The sequence below is a fragment of the Dromiciops gliroides genome, chromosome 4 (assembly GCF_019393635.1).
Source record: "Dromiciops gliroides isolate mDroGli1 chromosome 4, mDroGli1.pri, whole genome shotgun sequence".
NCBI lineage: Eukaryota > Metazoa > Chordata > Mammalia > Microbiotheria > Microbiotheriidae > Dromiciops > Dromiciops gliroides.
In genome coordinates this window covers 455,230,581-455,243,087 of record NC_057864.1, presented here as the reverse complement: position 1 = coordinate 455,243,087, position 12,507 = coordinate 455,230,581, and positions in this window count along the sequence as shown.

Genomic DNA, 12,507 nt, shown 5'->3' with positions numbered 1-12,507 from the left:
GCCGGTGCTCTATCCACTGCGCCCCCTAGCTGCCCCATTTTTTTTGGTGTGTGTGTGTGTGTGTGTGTGTGTGTGTGTGTGTGTGTGTGTGTGTTTTGGTGAGGCAATTGGGGTTAAGTGACTTGCCTAGGGTTGCACAGCTAGTAAGTGTCAAGTGTCTGAGACCAGATTTGAATTCAGGTCCTCCTGAATCCAGAGCCAGTGCTTTATCCACTCAGCCACCTAGCTGCCCCTAGGATGACTTCTAAGTGTCAAGCCTGAGAGGATGGTGCTGTCTTCCTCAGTAATAAGGAAGGTAGGAAACAGAGGAAGTTTTAGGGGGAAAGATAATGAGTCTGGTTTTGTACATATTTGAGTTTTAAGATGTCTACTGAACATCCAGTTTGAGATATCGGAAAGACATTTGGAGATGTGAGGTGAAGGCTGGCAGAGAGACTGGGGCAGGATGGGTAGATCTGAGAATCATCAGCATAAAGATAGTCATTAAATCTATGGGAGCTGATGAGATCACCAAGTGAGGTAGTATAGAGGGAAGAGAGAAGAGGAGCCAAGACAGAATCCTGAGGAACACCTATGGTTAGAGGGTATGATTTGGAAGAGGAGACAACAAAGGAGACCGAGAGAGAGAGAGAGAGAGAGAGAGAGAGAGAGAGAGAGAGAGAGAGAGAGAGAGAGAGAGAGAGAGAGAGAGAGAGAGAGAGGTCTGATGAGTAGGGGGAGAACCAGGAGAGAAAGGTGTCCTGAAAATCCAGAGAGAAGAGAGTATCGAGGAAGAGAAGGTGATCAACAGTGTCAAAGACTGCAGAGAGATCAAGGCTAATGAAGTTTGAGAAAAGCCCACTGGATTTGGCAACTAACAGATCATTGATAACTTTGGAGAGAGCAATTTCAGTGGAATGATTAGGTTGGAAGCTTGATTGTAAGGTGTTTAGAAGAAAGTGAGAAGAAGCACCCATTGTAGACAGTTATAAAGAGCAGAAGAGTTATAGGACTGTAGTTACAGAGGATGGAGGGGTCAAGTGAGGGATTTTTCAGAATGGGGGAGAGACATGGGCATTTTTGTAGGGAGTAGGGGATGAGCCAGTAGACAGATTGAAAATAAGTACAAGGGACAGCTAAGTGGCGCAGTGGATAGAGCACTGGCCCTGGATTCAGGAGGAACTGAGTTCAAATCCAGCTTCAGACACTTGACACTTACTAGCTGTGTGACCCTGGGCAAGTCACTTAACCCCCATTGACCCACCAAAAAAAAAAAGCCCTCTAGAAAATAAGTACAAGAGTAAGGATGATGGAGGGCGAAGTCATGTGGAAGGAATGGAATGGGATGCTTGAATAAGTATAGGAATTGGCCTTGGTAAGGAGTAAGGCCACTTCACTATGTGAGATGGGAGGAGGAGAGCATGCCTTTGCTAGGAAATATCTGAGGCTGGATTTGAACTCAGTTCTTCTTGACTCTAGGCACAATGCTCTATCCACTTCACCACCTAGCTGCCCTCTTGAGGACTTTCCTGACCCTCAAGCTTAACCTCCCTTTTATTTACATTTACATTGTACTATATTTGTATTTACTTCTCTGTATAACACAACGCTTTCCAACCCCCCACCCCCGCCCCCAACACATACATGGGAACAGGCCCATAAGGTACAAAAGGGCAGGAGGGCAAGTGTTTGTTTTTGTTTTTGTTGACCCTCAGGTTTCTAGCACGGTGCCCAGTACACAACAGTCACACGATAAATGCTAGCTGAATGAATGGATGGAATACCCATGTCTAGCAAGGTATTAACATCACCCTCACAGTAATCATGCTGTGGGTGAGGGAGGGAAGGAGGAAATACCTAACCCACATAGGATCTAAGAAATCTTCAGCTGATTTATATTCATGAATAATGAACGATGTCCCTTGTGTATTTTTATTCATTAACGGCATTAGCTTTGTCACTCCTAAATTCCCGGAGTTCTGATTCCCAGTTTGTTGACCCTTTTCAGAGGACTGAAGAAAAGAAGACTATTTCCTTCCAGAGAGCACTCAAGCACAGGCGAACACACACTCACATGCACATATATACACACAGAAACACATTCACAGATAGACTAGATACACATCAAATTCACATTAAAATATACCTCTAAACTACACAGCCTGCAATCAATAGATCCATCAATGAACACTTATGAAGCACTATGTGCTAGGCACTGTGTTAAGCCTTGGGATACAAAAAGAAACAAAAGGCAATCCCTGCCCTCAAGGAGTTTACAATCTAATGGAGGAGACAGGAGAACAACTGTGTACAAACAAGTTAAATAGAGGATCAATAGGAAATCATTAGCAGAGGGAAGACACTAGAATTAAGAAGGGTTGGGACCCAAGTTCAAGGACAGCTAGGTAGTTCAGTAGATAGAGGGAGGGGCCTGGAGTCGGGAGGACTCATCTCCATAAGTTTTCAAGTTTGGCGTCAGACATTTAACTAGCTGTGTGATCCTGGGCAACTCTATTTGCCTCCGGTTTCCTCCTCTGTCAAATGAGCTGGAGAAGGAAATGGCAAAACCACTCCAGTACCTTTGCCAAGAAAACCCCAAATGGGGTCATTGAGCGAATCACTGAAAAAAAAAAAAAATGACTAATCAACATACTGTACATACACCAAAGCTCGTCTCACACATATTAGGAACACATGTCACTCTCCAAACGTGTCCTGTAGTCATCCAAGCTCACTTAAATATATACACGACGTAGACTGTATACACACATAAGGTGACCCTCACACGCGTTCACCCAACTATTCATACACACAGATGCATGCTCACAATGGCACCAGCCTATCCCCCTGCACACAATCACAGGTATACATACTTAGGCTGGAATGAAATACATACCCCTTGGGTCCCGTGACCATCGCCTTTTCCCCCTTTTGTTTTGCAGGCAGTTTGCCTAGCCTGGTTTGTTTTTGAAGCTTACCAGCTCCTGGGGGACTTGTACAAAGTACAATAAAACCAAGACAACCCCAGCTGGCTCCCGGCCCCACTTCCTTTCCACATAAAGACAGTCTGGTGTGGCCAGAACCTGGGGAAAATCTGTTCCTTGGCTTAAGAGGACTCCTTAAGAGGCTTCCTGCTTACAGGAAAATGTCTGGTTCCTTTCCAGTCCAAACAGGAAGCTCCAACCACTCCAGGGAGGTCGGGGTATCCCGGCTATTTAGAAGGCCTGTCATTTCTGCAGCCTAAAAAGCCGGTTCAGTATAAGCAAAGCTTAGGAGCTCTCGAGGAAGGTCTGAGCAGCAGAACTCATTCAGAGGCAGTAAACAATGCAATAGAAACTCCTTGAGGGTTAGAGAAATTACTGACACAACGACTTTTAAGTATACAGGAAGAAACCGAGACTCTAGGAGGACAATGGACTAGCCCAAGGTCACACAGACTATTTTTCATCTCTAATATCACTTTTCACTCCTATCCCCTTCCCCACTGCCTTCCTTCCTCCTTTTCTCTCTCCTTTCTCGTGTCAATAATCAGACTTAGAAAACTCCAGCTCCTAATCTCCTGTCTGAGAGCCATATCCTCCTCCTCTTCCTCCTCCTCTTAATATTTTTAGGAAAGATGAGGTGATAGGTGGAAACTGCTCTGTTCTCCCCTCCCCCACCCACTTCCAGGGGGCGCCAGTTGTAGCCTTGGTCTCCGGACATATTCTCTAATTGCTTTTGATTTTCATGTCCTAGAAAATAGAATCCCCCCCCCTTTTTCCTGCTTCAACCCCCAAACACTCCTATCTTTGATCTACCACCTCTATTTCCACTGGTGAGTGGGCATTGTTGTTGTTGTTGTTGTTTGTCCTTCATTCTAGAAGAGGACCATGACATTGGGGTGATGTCATGACTTGCACTGAATTGGATTTAACTGAGGGAGGGCTGTGCTAAGGTCACCAGCCTCACTCTCTCCTCCAGAGCCATCTGGGTCCAGTGGCAAGATACATAGCAGGATGACTGGAGATAGCCCTGAATGTTTAAGATAGTTGGGGTTAAATGACTTGCCCACAGTCACATAGCTAGAGTCTGAGGTGAAATTTGAACTCAGGTCCTCCCAACTTCAGGGCCAGTGCTTTATCCACTGCATCACCTAACTGCCAAGGACAAGTTTGACATCTCAAGGGGACTCACTATGGAGTAGTTTAAATCTTCCTTGTTTAAATTGTAGGCTTCATATAATACCCCAAATGCTTCTGTATCTGTGTGCATTTAATAATAATGATAATAGATGAAATTGATATGGTGTTTTAAGGTTTTCAAAATGTTTTACATACCTTATCTCATTTGATTCTCACAATCATCCTGTGAGGGATGATTTATTATGATACCTGTTTTATAAATGAGGAAACTGAGGCTGAGACTTACTTGTACAAAGTCGCATAGTGGGTTTTTTTTTTTTGGTCAGGTCAATGAGGATTAAGTGACTTGCCCAGGGTCACACAGCTAGTAAGTGTCAAGTGTCTGAGGCTGGATTTGAACCCAGGTCCTCCTGAATCCAGGGCCGATGCCTTATCTACTGTGCCACCTAACTGCCCTGTCACATAATGTTGTTTTTTTTTTTTTTTGTGAGGCAATTGGGGTTAAGTGACTTGCCCAGGGTCACATAGCTAGTAAGTGTTAAGTGTCTGAGGTCGGATTCGAACTCAGGTACTCCTGAATCCAGGGCCGGTGCTCTATCCACTGTGCCATCTAGCTTCCCCCACATAATGTTTTGAAAATTATATTATAGATTCAGAGCTAAGATTTCCAATCAATCAATAACTAAGAATTTATTTCATACCTACTACATGCCAGGCACAGTGCTAGACCTCATGTTTACAAAGACACATCAATTAATTTAATTAATGAAGCTATTTGAATGTTAGACCCTTTTAATCTAACTACAATTAATTCCAACCTCTGAATCCACTCATAGGACAAGGGTCCGGAGCAGGGCTTCTTAAACTTTTTCCACTTTCCACCTCTTTTCACCCAAGAATTTCTTACACAACCCCAGGTATATAGGTATATAAGGTAGGTATACATAACCTTTTACTGTTGCCAAATTTTTCATGACCCCCACATTCAGTCACCCATAGGGGGTCTCAACCCACAGTTTAAGAAGCTAGGCCCTACAGTACCTGGCTTATGCTCTCACCTGTTGAAGATGGGTACTGCTGAAATCCAGGCAGATGGATAAATTTCTTTATACCTTGAAGGAAATTCCAGTTTCCATTCAATAGCTCTTTCTAGTGACTAAAGGAGTAGATCCTAGAGAAAGAATTTTTAAAATCATCAATATTTTAAAATATATATTGTAAGTGGCCACTAAAGGTGTGCTTGAATTAAAAAACCTGTTCAGTTGGCCTTTTGGTTATTACCAAAGAATATTATCATATGCTTTTCCATATTCTCCCTCCTCCAACAAAGAAAAAGTAGTTAATCAGATCCCTGAATATAATGACCCAGTCTGATCTGCTCAAGTATTTATACAATTAAAAATTATATATTAAAAAATGGAACTGAGGAATGTGTTCAGTGCTTGAAGGGTAGAGGAAAGGAAAAGGAAAAGAGTTTTGAAAAGAGATAGACAGACCTTGACTGGAAGCAGCAGGTCCCCCCTTCGGAAATGGAAGGAGGAGAAGGGAAGCAAAAAGTCTCAGGGTGTTTCTCATGAATTCATTCATTCAAAAAGCATTTAGTAACTGCACAGTATGTACACTGTTGTTTGGGGACAGAAAAGACAAAACCAGCCTGGCACTGAAGGAAATTGCATTCTGTTTTAGAGGATACAATATGTATACTTTTAAGTAAATGCAAAACATATTCAAAGTAATTTTTTGGGTTTGGTTTTTTTTTTTTTTTTTTGCAGGGCAATGGGGGTTAAGTGATTTGCCCAGGGTCACACCGCTAGTAAGCGTCAAGTGTCTAAGGCCGGATTTGAACTCAGGTACTCCTGAATCCAGGGCCGGTGCTTTATCCACTGTACCACCTAGCCGCCCCCAAAGTAATTTTGGGGTCTGTAAGTGGGGGGACTAATAACTGGAGGGATCAGGAAAGGCAGGAAGGAAGAAGCACTTGAGGGAAGTGAACATTTATTAGGCACCTACAGTGTGCTAACACTACAAATTTTATCTTCATTTGATATTCATAATGACCCAGGGAGTTGGTGTTATTATTATCTCCATTTTACAGGTGAGAAAACTAAGGTGAATGGAGGTTAAGAGACTTGCTCAGGGTCAGGTAGGAAGTGCCTGAAATCAGGATTTGAACTCAGGTCCTCCTGATTCCAGGTCAGGTGCTCCATCCACCTTTGGGGGATTCTAAGGGATTCTGAGAGTCTGACTTAAGGAGAATGTGCATTCCAGACATTCCCAACACCTAGCTCAAAGACAATTCTAAAGAGATGTAGGAGAAACAGCAAGCACCTCCTTTTGGCCAGAATATAAGGGTGTGTTTAGGGGAATACTATGTAATAAGCCGGAAAGGGAAGCTAAAGCCAGATTGTGAAGGCTTTGAAGAACCAGAGGAATTTGTGTTTTATCCTAAAACCGAGGGGGAGATTTTCCAAATTATCTGACTCTCTCCTACCATAGGTCAACATCATCTCCTCCTGCCTACTTTTTCCATATCAGTTGCTGTGTTGTTTGTTTTTAGAAAAGAACATTACTGTTTTGTTTTGTTTTAACATTCATTTTTTCAAAATGATCTCCCTTCCCCAACCCCTCCTCCAGCCCTTACTCCCCTCATTGAGAAGAAAAGCAAAATAATACCTAGTATACATGGGAAATCATGCAAAAAATATTTCCATCACTTACTATATTGTTAAATGTGGAATTTGCTATGGGGGAATGTTATGGAGGAACGTCCTGTATGGAGTCCAGCCAGAAGAAAATTCCTAGTAGGTGGTGAAGTTTTTTACCATTCCTATTCAAAGAGGTAGTGTGACATAGTGGGTAGAGAGCCTGCCTTAAAATGTTGAAGACCTGGATTTCAGACCCACCTGTGACACATATTGGCTGTGTGACCCTGACCAGATCACTTGGATCTCTTAGTGATGAAGATAAATCTCTCAGGGCAGAAGAGACTGTATGGGTAGAGGGCTTTCCCCTATTACAACGAAAACACAGGTATAGTTCCTAGTCAAAGATGACATATTAATTATGTTGAGTCACTGAACACTAGATAGCCTTCTATAAGAAATGCATGGCAGGGGGTAGCTAAGTGGCACAGTGGATAAAGCATCAGCCCTGGATTTGGGAGGACCTGAGTTCAAATCCAGCCTCAGACACTTGACATTTACTAGCTGTGTGACCCCGGGCAAGTCACTTAACCCTCATTGTCCTCCCCCCCCAAAAAAAAAGAAAGAAAAAAGAAAAAAAATGCATGGAAATCAAAAAGAAATTGGTTTAACTATTCACACTGGAAAAAGAAAGTAGATGAAAACCTGTTGCCTAGACCCAGCCATGAAGCTAAATGGGTAATCAGGTAATTAGCACATTAATGTGTTTATATTGGAGAGGTCTTGAAGATGGACAATAATCTGAATCCAAAATTGGACCGGATCATATCTAGGACATTGTGAAGTACTTTCAATGAACTCAAAGTGCTTGAGGTTGTTCATCTCTTTAACGTCATTATTTTTCCCATTGTAACTGCTGCATTATAAATACTCTTGTTTGCGGATTATATTATGTTGATTACATAAAACTCCAGGACATTGTTGAATTTCCTAAATGAGATTAACTATCTACTGTAATGACTGGAATGACGCCACCTACTGGAGACTTGCTGTGGGAAAGCTCTGCCATGAGGAAAATGCCTCAGAGGCATGGTGGCTTTTCCTCGGCGTCAGGAAATGACGTTTGCTCATGGGTGCTGTCTATCAAGGCTACCAGCCAGTCAACTTGAGGAGCCTCCTATTTTCTGGGAGGAGACAGGAAGGAGGAGAGGGAGCCTGCGGGGAGAGCTCTTGTGCTTTGGGGTTCCTGACTTGGTGGTGGTGGTGGCAGAGGACTTCACAGGAAATTTGAGGAAAGATAGGAATGCCAGGCTGTTGGAATTCTGTTTCTCAATCTTTTTCTTTCTATTTTCTAATAAACCCTTAAAAACCTAAACTTGTTTTATCAGTGATTTTAGTCAGTTTCCCCCAAAACTGGGGGAACAGATTAGAATCCACATTTAGAATCTTAAATTACACACTACCCTAGAAACACCAAGTGGATGAAGAATATCATTGGATGGACAACCTATAGAGCTATTCCACTACTACATTTGTCTTGGGCAGATGCTGTCCCCAAGTTAATCAAGTTCTCAATCTTAATGTCATCTTCTGTTTATCATTCTCACTTATCCCACATTTCTGATCAGTCATCAATTCCTGTCATCTTTATCTTCACAATGTCTTTTTTATCCTACTCCTTCCATTTACCATCTTAGTTTTGGCCCCTATTATTTCTTGCCCGCATTATTGAAACAGCCTCCTAATAGTCTCCCCCTCTCTCAAATCCTTCCCTGATCCAATTCATACAGCACATAATTACTAAAGTGATTTTCCCTAACATACAGGACTGACCAGATCACCCCCTATTCAGTAAGTTCCTGGGACTCCCTATCACCTTTCAAAAGAAATATAAATACTTCTGTTTGGCATTTATAGATCGTCACAACCTGGTTTCATCTGGTCTTTATGGACTTCTTATTCATCACTCCCCTCGGTGTACTTGCTGGTTTTCACACACCACATTCTATCTCCTATCTATGTATTACCCTGTTTGTCCCCATGGGTGACAAAGATTTAACACTACCTTCTCTGTAGCAAGTTGTTCCTCTGGCTGCTGAGGCCTTTTCCTCTAAGTTTACTTTGTGTTTATTCTGCAAATATATTGGATATGTCTACTGTGAGAAAATAATGGGGTTTGGGGAATGCCCAAAGGCCCTCCCCTGGAGGGGATTGATTGGATTGACTGACTTCCCTGATTAACTCATTTAAAGTTAATTCAATTAAAACCACACCTGCCTGGCCCTCAAGAGGGTGTGTTCTCAGAGGGTGTGAACTCTGTCCTCAACATGGGACCACCCTCAAGTACAGTGAACTAATGGATTTGGTTGATACTAGCCAATTAGCTTGAAACAAGGTGGCAGGACTGCCCCTCCTCTGGACCCAGAAAAAGCTTCCACACTCTCAGTCAGTCTCTCTCGGAGGCCACCTCTTGGTGGCAGAGGACTTGGAGGAAGAAGCAGGCCAGGCTGAGCTCTATTCTCTCCTTGATAGGCCTTTTCTTAACTTTCAGAGACATGTGCTCTCTCTCTCTCTCTCTCTCTCTCTTCTCTCTCTTATTTAATATACTTTAATAAATGCTTAATGCCCCAATACTGATGCTAAAGCTTCTAATTTATATGTAACAACTATATTAGGAACCCCAGCTAATTTTCCCCAAACTTGGGACAGAAATAAGGCAACCACACACATAGTTTTACACGCCACACTACATAGGTCCATGTTATTTCCCCTATCAGAAGGAATGCTCCATGAGGGCAGGGTCTTTTTTAGCACTTTTTCTTTGTATCTCCAATAGTGGGTACTATTGGAGCAGGTGCATGTGGGTGGTGAAGTGCAGAGTGGGCTGAGCCTGGAGTCAAGAAAACCTGTGTACAAATCTGGCCTCAGACACATTCTAGCTCTGTGACTCTGGGCAAGTCACCTAACTTCTGCTTGCCTCAGTTTCCTCATAGGTCAAATGGAGAACATAATAGCAGTCCCCTCACAGGGTGGTTGTAAGGCCCAAATAAGATATTTGTTTTTTTTTCTTTTGTCCAACATACCTTTTTTTTTTTCTTTTGGGCAGGGCAGTGGGGGTTAAGTGACTTGCCCAGAGTCACACAGCTAATGTCAAGTGTCTGAGGCTGGATTTGAACTCAGTTCCTCCTGAAATCAGGGCTACTGCTTTATCCACTGTGCCACCTAGATGTCCCCCAAATAAGATCTTTGTAAAGTGTTTAGCACAGTATCTGGCATGTAGTAGATACTTAATAAATACTTATTTCTTTCCTTTAATAGATGTTTGCTGATTAATTGCTCTGGAAACAGGATTGAGTAGAAGGGAGAGAGCAGGCCAGATTGCTTTTGGGAAATTGTTAAGTACTTGTAATGATCCCAAGCTTTTCCTTGAAACACACACACACACACACACACACACACACACACACACACACACACATTCCCAAGATTCTACATGACTGTACATATTGGAATATTATAAGGAGCCTCAATTTCCCTTCACCCAAAGGGCAATGTAGAGACATCTGTTGAGAATATTTATTAGGCTGCAACATATCACAGACACATTGTGTACAAAAAGCATAGCATAAAATAGATCTCCAAAGAATTGTGTGCCTAGAAAAGGAAGAACAGAGAAAGGCATGACAGATGGACAGCACAGCCTGTGTGCGCCAATGACATCCAAATATCATCAAGACACCTAGAGACATCTCCTCATTTTCCACCTGGATGCACTCATTTTACATTTCTCTGGCTTCCCCACCCTGCCTCTAGTAAAGTTACCTTGCAAGAGCCAATCAATATTGGTTAGTCACACCTCATCAGTATCCTCTGTCCCTCTGATTGGAGGGTGCAGCCACCAACTCTAACTTCTATTTAAGGTGGAGAGGCAGGAAAGATGACATCCCACAGATTTCTCTTTTTTCCTTCCTAGCTGCATTCATTTTGGACTTGTCTTTTCCCCTAATCCTCTCTCTCATCTCACCTCACTAGACCCCCCAACTCCCATCTCATCTGTTTCCCCCCATTAGATTGGAAGCTCCTCTCGGGCAGGGGACTGTTTCTTTTTGTTGTTGTTTGTATTTGTATTATCAGCACTTAGCACTGTGCCTGACCCATAGTAGGCCCTTAATAAATATTTATCGACTATTGATTATTGACTAGAGGAAGGTACCCATAAGTCTGCAGTCCGTGTGTGGAGCATTTATGGGAGGATATGGATGAGAGTCATATAGGAGGAAAGGGTGAAGATAGATTATGATGGGATGAAGTGATGAGGTCATATTCAAGTATCCTATGGGTGCAAATCAGAATGGTGAGAAAATAATGATTAATAGTGGATTTCTTGGGGGATCCAGAGATCAGTTTCTCAGTGCTTTCTCCCCCCAGCCCGACCTCCCTCCAGAAAGTTCAGATACTGTCTGGGACAAACCCAAGGGAACAAGAGAAATGGAGACTGATTCTTTTGTCTAGCTCAGTGATGGGATCAAATAGATAATGGACTTTGCCTTAAGGAACTTGAGTGAGGGTCTTTCCTTGATGTCATTTGAAGAGTTCATTTTAATTTAGACCACGCTTAAGTCATGTCAACCAATGGAATTGAATGATGCTAACCAATTAGCTTTGATCAATGTATAATGACCCATCTCTATCAGAACAGGATAAAACCTTTGGGCTCGCTCTCTCTTTCTGGACGTGCTCTTGGCTTGGCTCTCCCTCTTAGTACTCTGTAGGATTTGTAAGTCTTCTGAACTCTCCTTGAGACCACGTGCTGTCTCTCTGGGAGACAGTATGGATCTTTTGGGGCTTTTCTCCTGCTCGAGTTAACTGCCATGCTAAAGCTCTCTCCCTGCTTTCTCTACCACTTAGCCAATTCTTTACTGGTGTATATGTATATATATATATAATATATTATATATATAATATAATATATATATTGCCCAAACTGGTGCAATAGCAATTAATTATAAAACAGTTTAAGCTTAAATATTAAAAAACACAGAATAAATTAATATTGGAAGAATTTTTAAAAATAGCATTCGTACAATGCTTGAATGTTTCCAAAGCATTTTACAAATATTTCATTTGATCTTCATGATAACTCTGGAAAGTAGGTGCTATTGTCACCCCCATTTTATAGATGAGGAAACTGAGGCAGAGAAAGATTAAGTGATTTGCTTGGGTTACACAGCTAGGGAGTGTCTGAGGCCATCTTTGAACTCGGGTCTTCCTGAATGGAGGGCAAAAACTCAAAAAAACAAATAAGAAAACACCAAGCAACTCAAAAAGCAATGGAAAGACAAATATTGTTCGCACTTACATAGTAGCATGGTGATTTCCCTCCATTCCAACTACTCAACCTTCCTGTCTTTCTTTAAGTACCAACTAAAATCTCACCTTCTACAGGAAGCCTACCTAATCCCTCTTAATTCCAGTGTTTTCCCTCTATTAATTATTTCTTATTTATCCTGAATGTATCTTGCTTTGTATATATTTGCTTCCAAGTCTCCTTGACTCGATTAAAAGCTCCCTGAGGGGTGGGACTGTCTTTTGCCTCTTTTTGCACCCCCAACTTATGTTCCTGGTACATCATTTTCACTTAACAAATATTTACTAAATGAATGAACAGGATCTGTTTCATAAGATCCCCAGCACCTAACAGTGCCTAGCACATAAAAGGTGTTTAATGAATGTTTACTCATTGATTGTTCTAGAGGAGAGGGTCT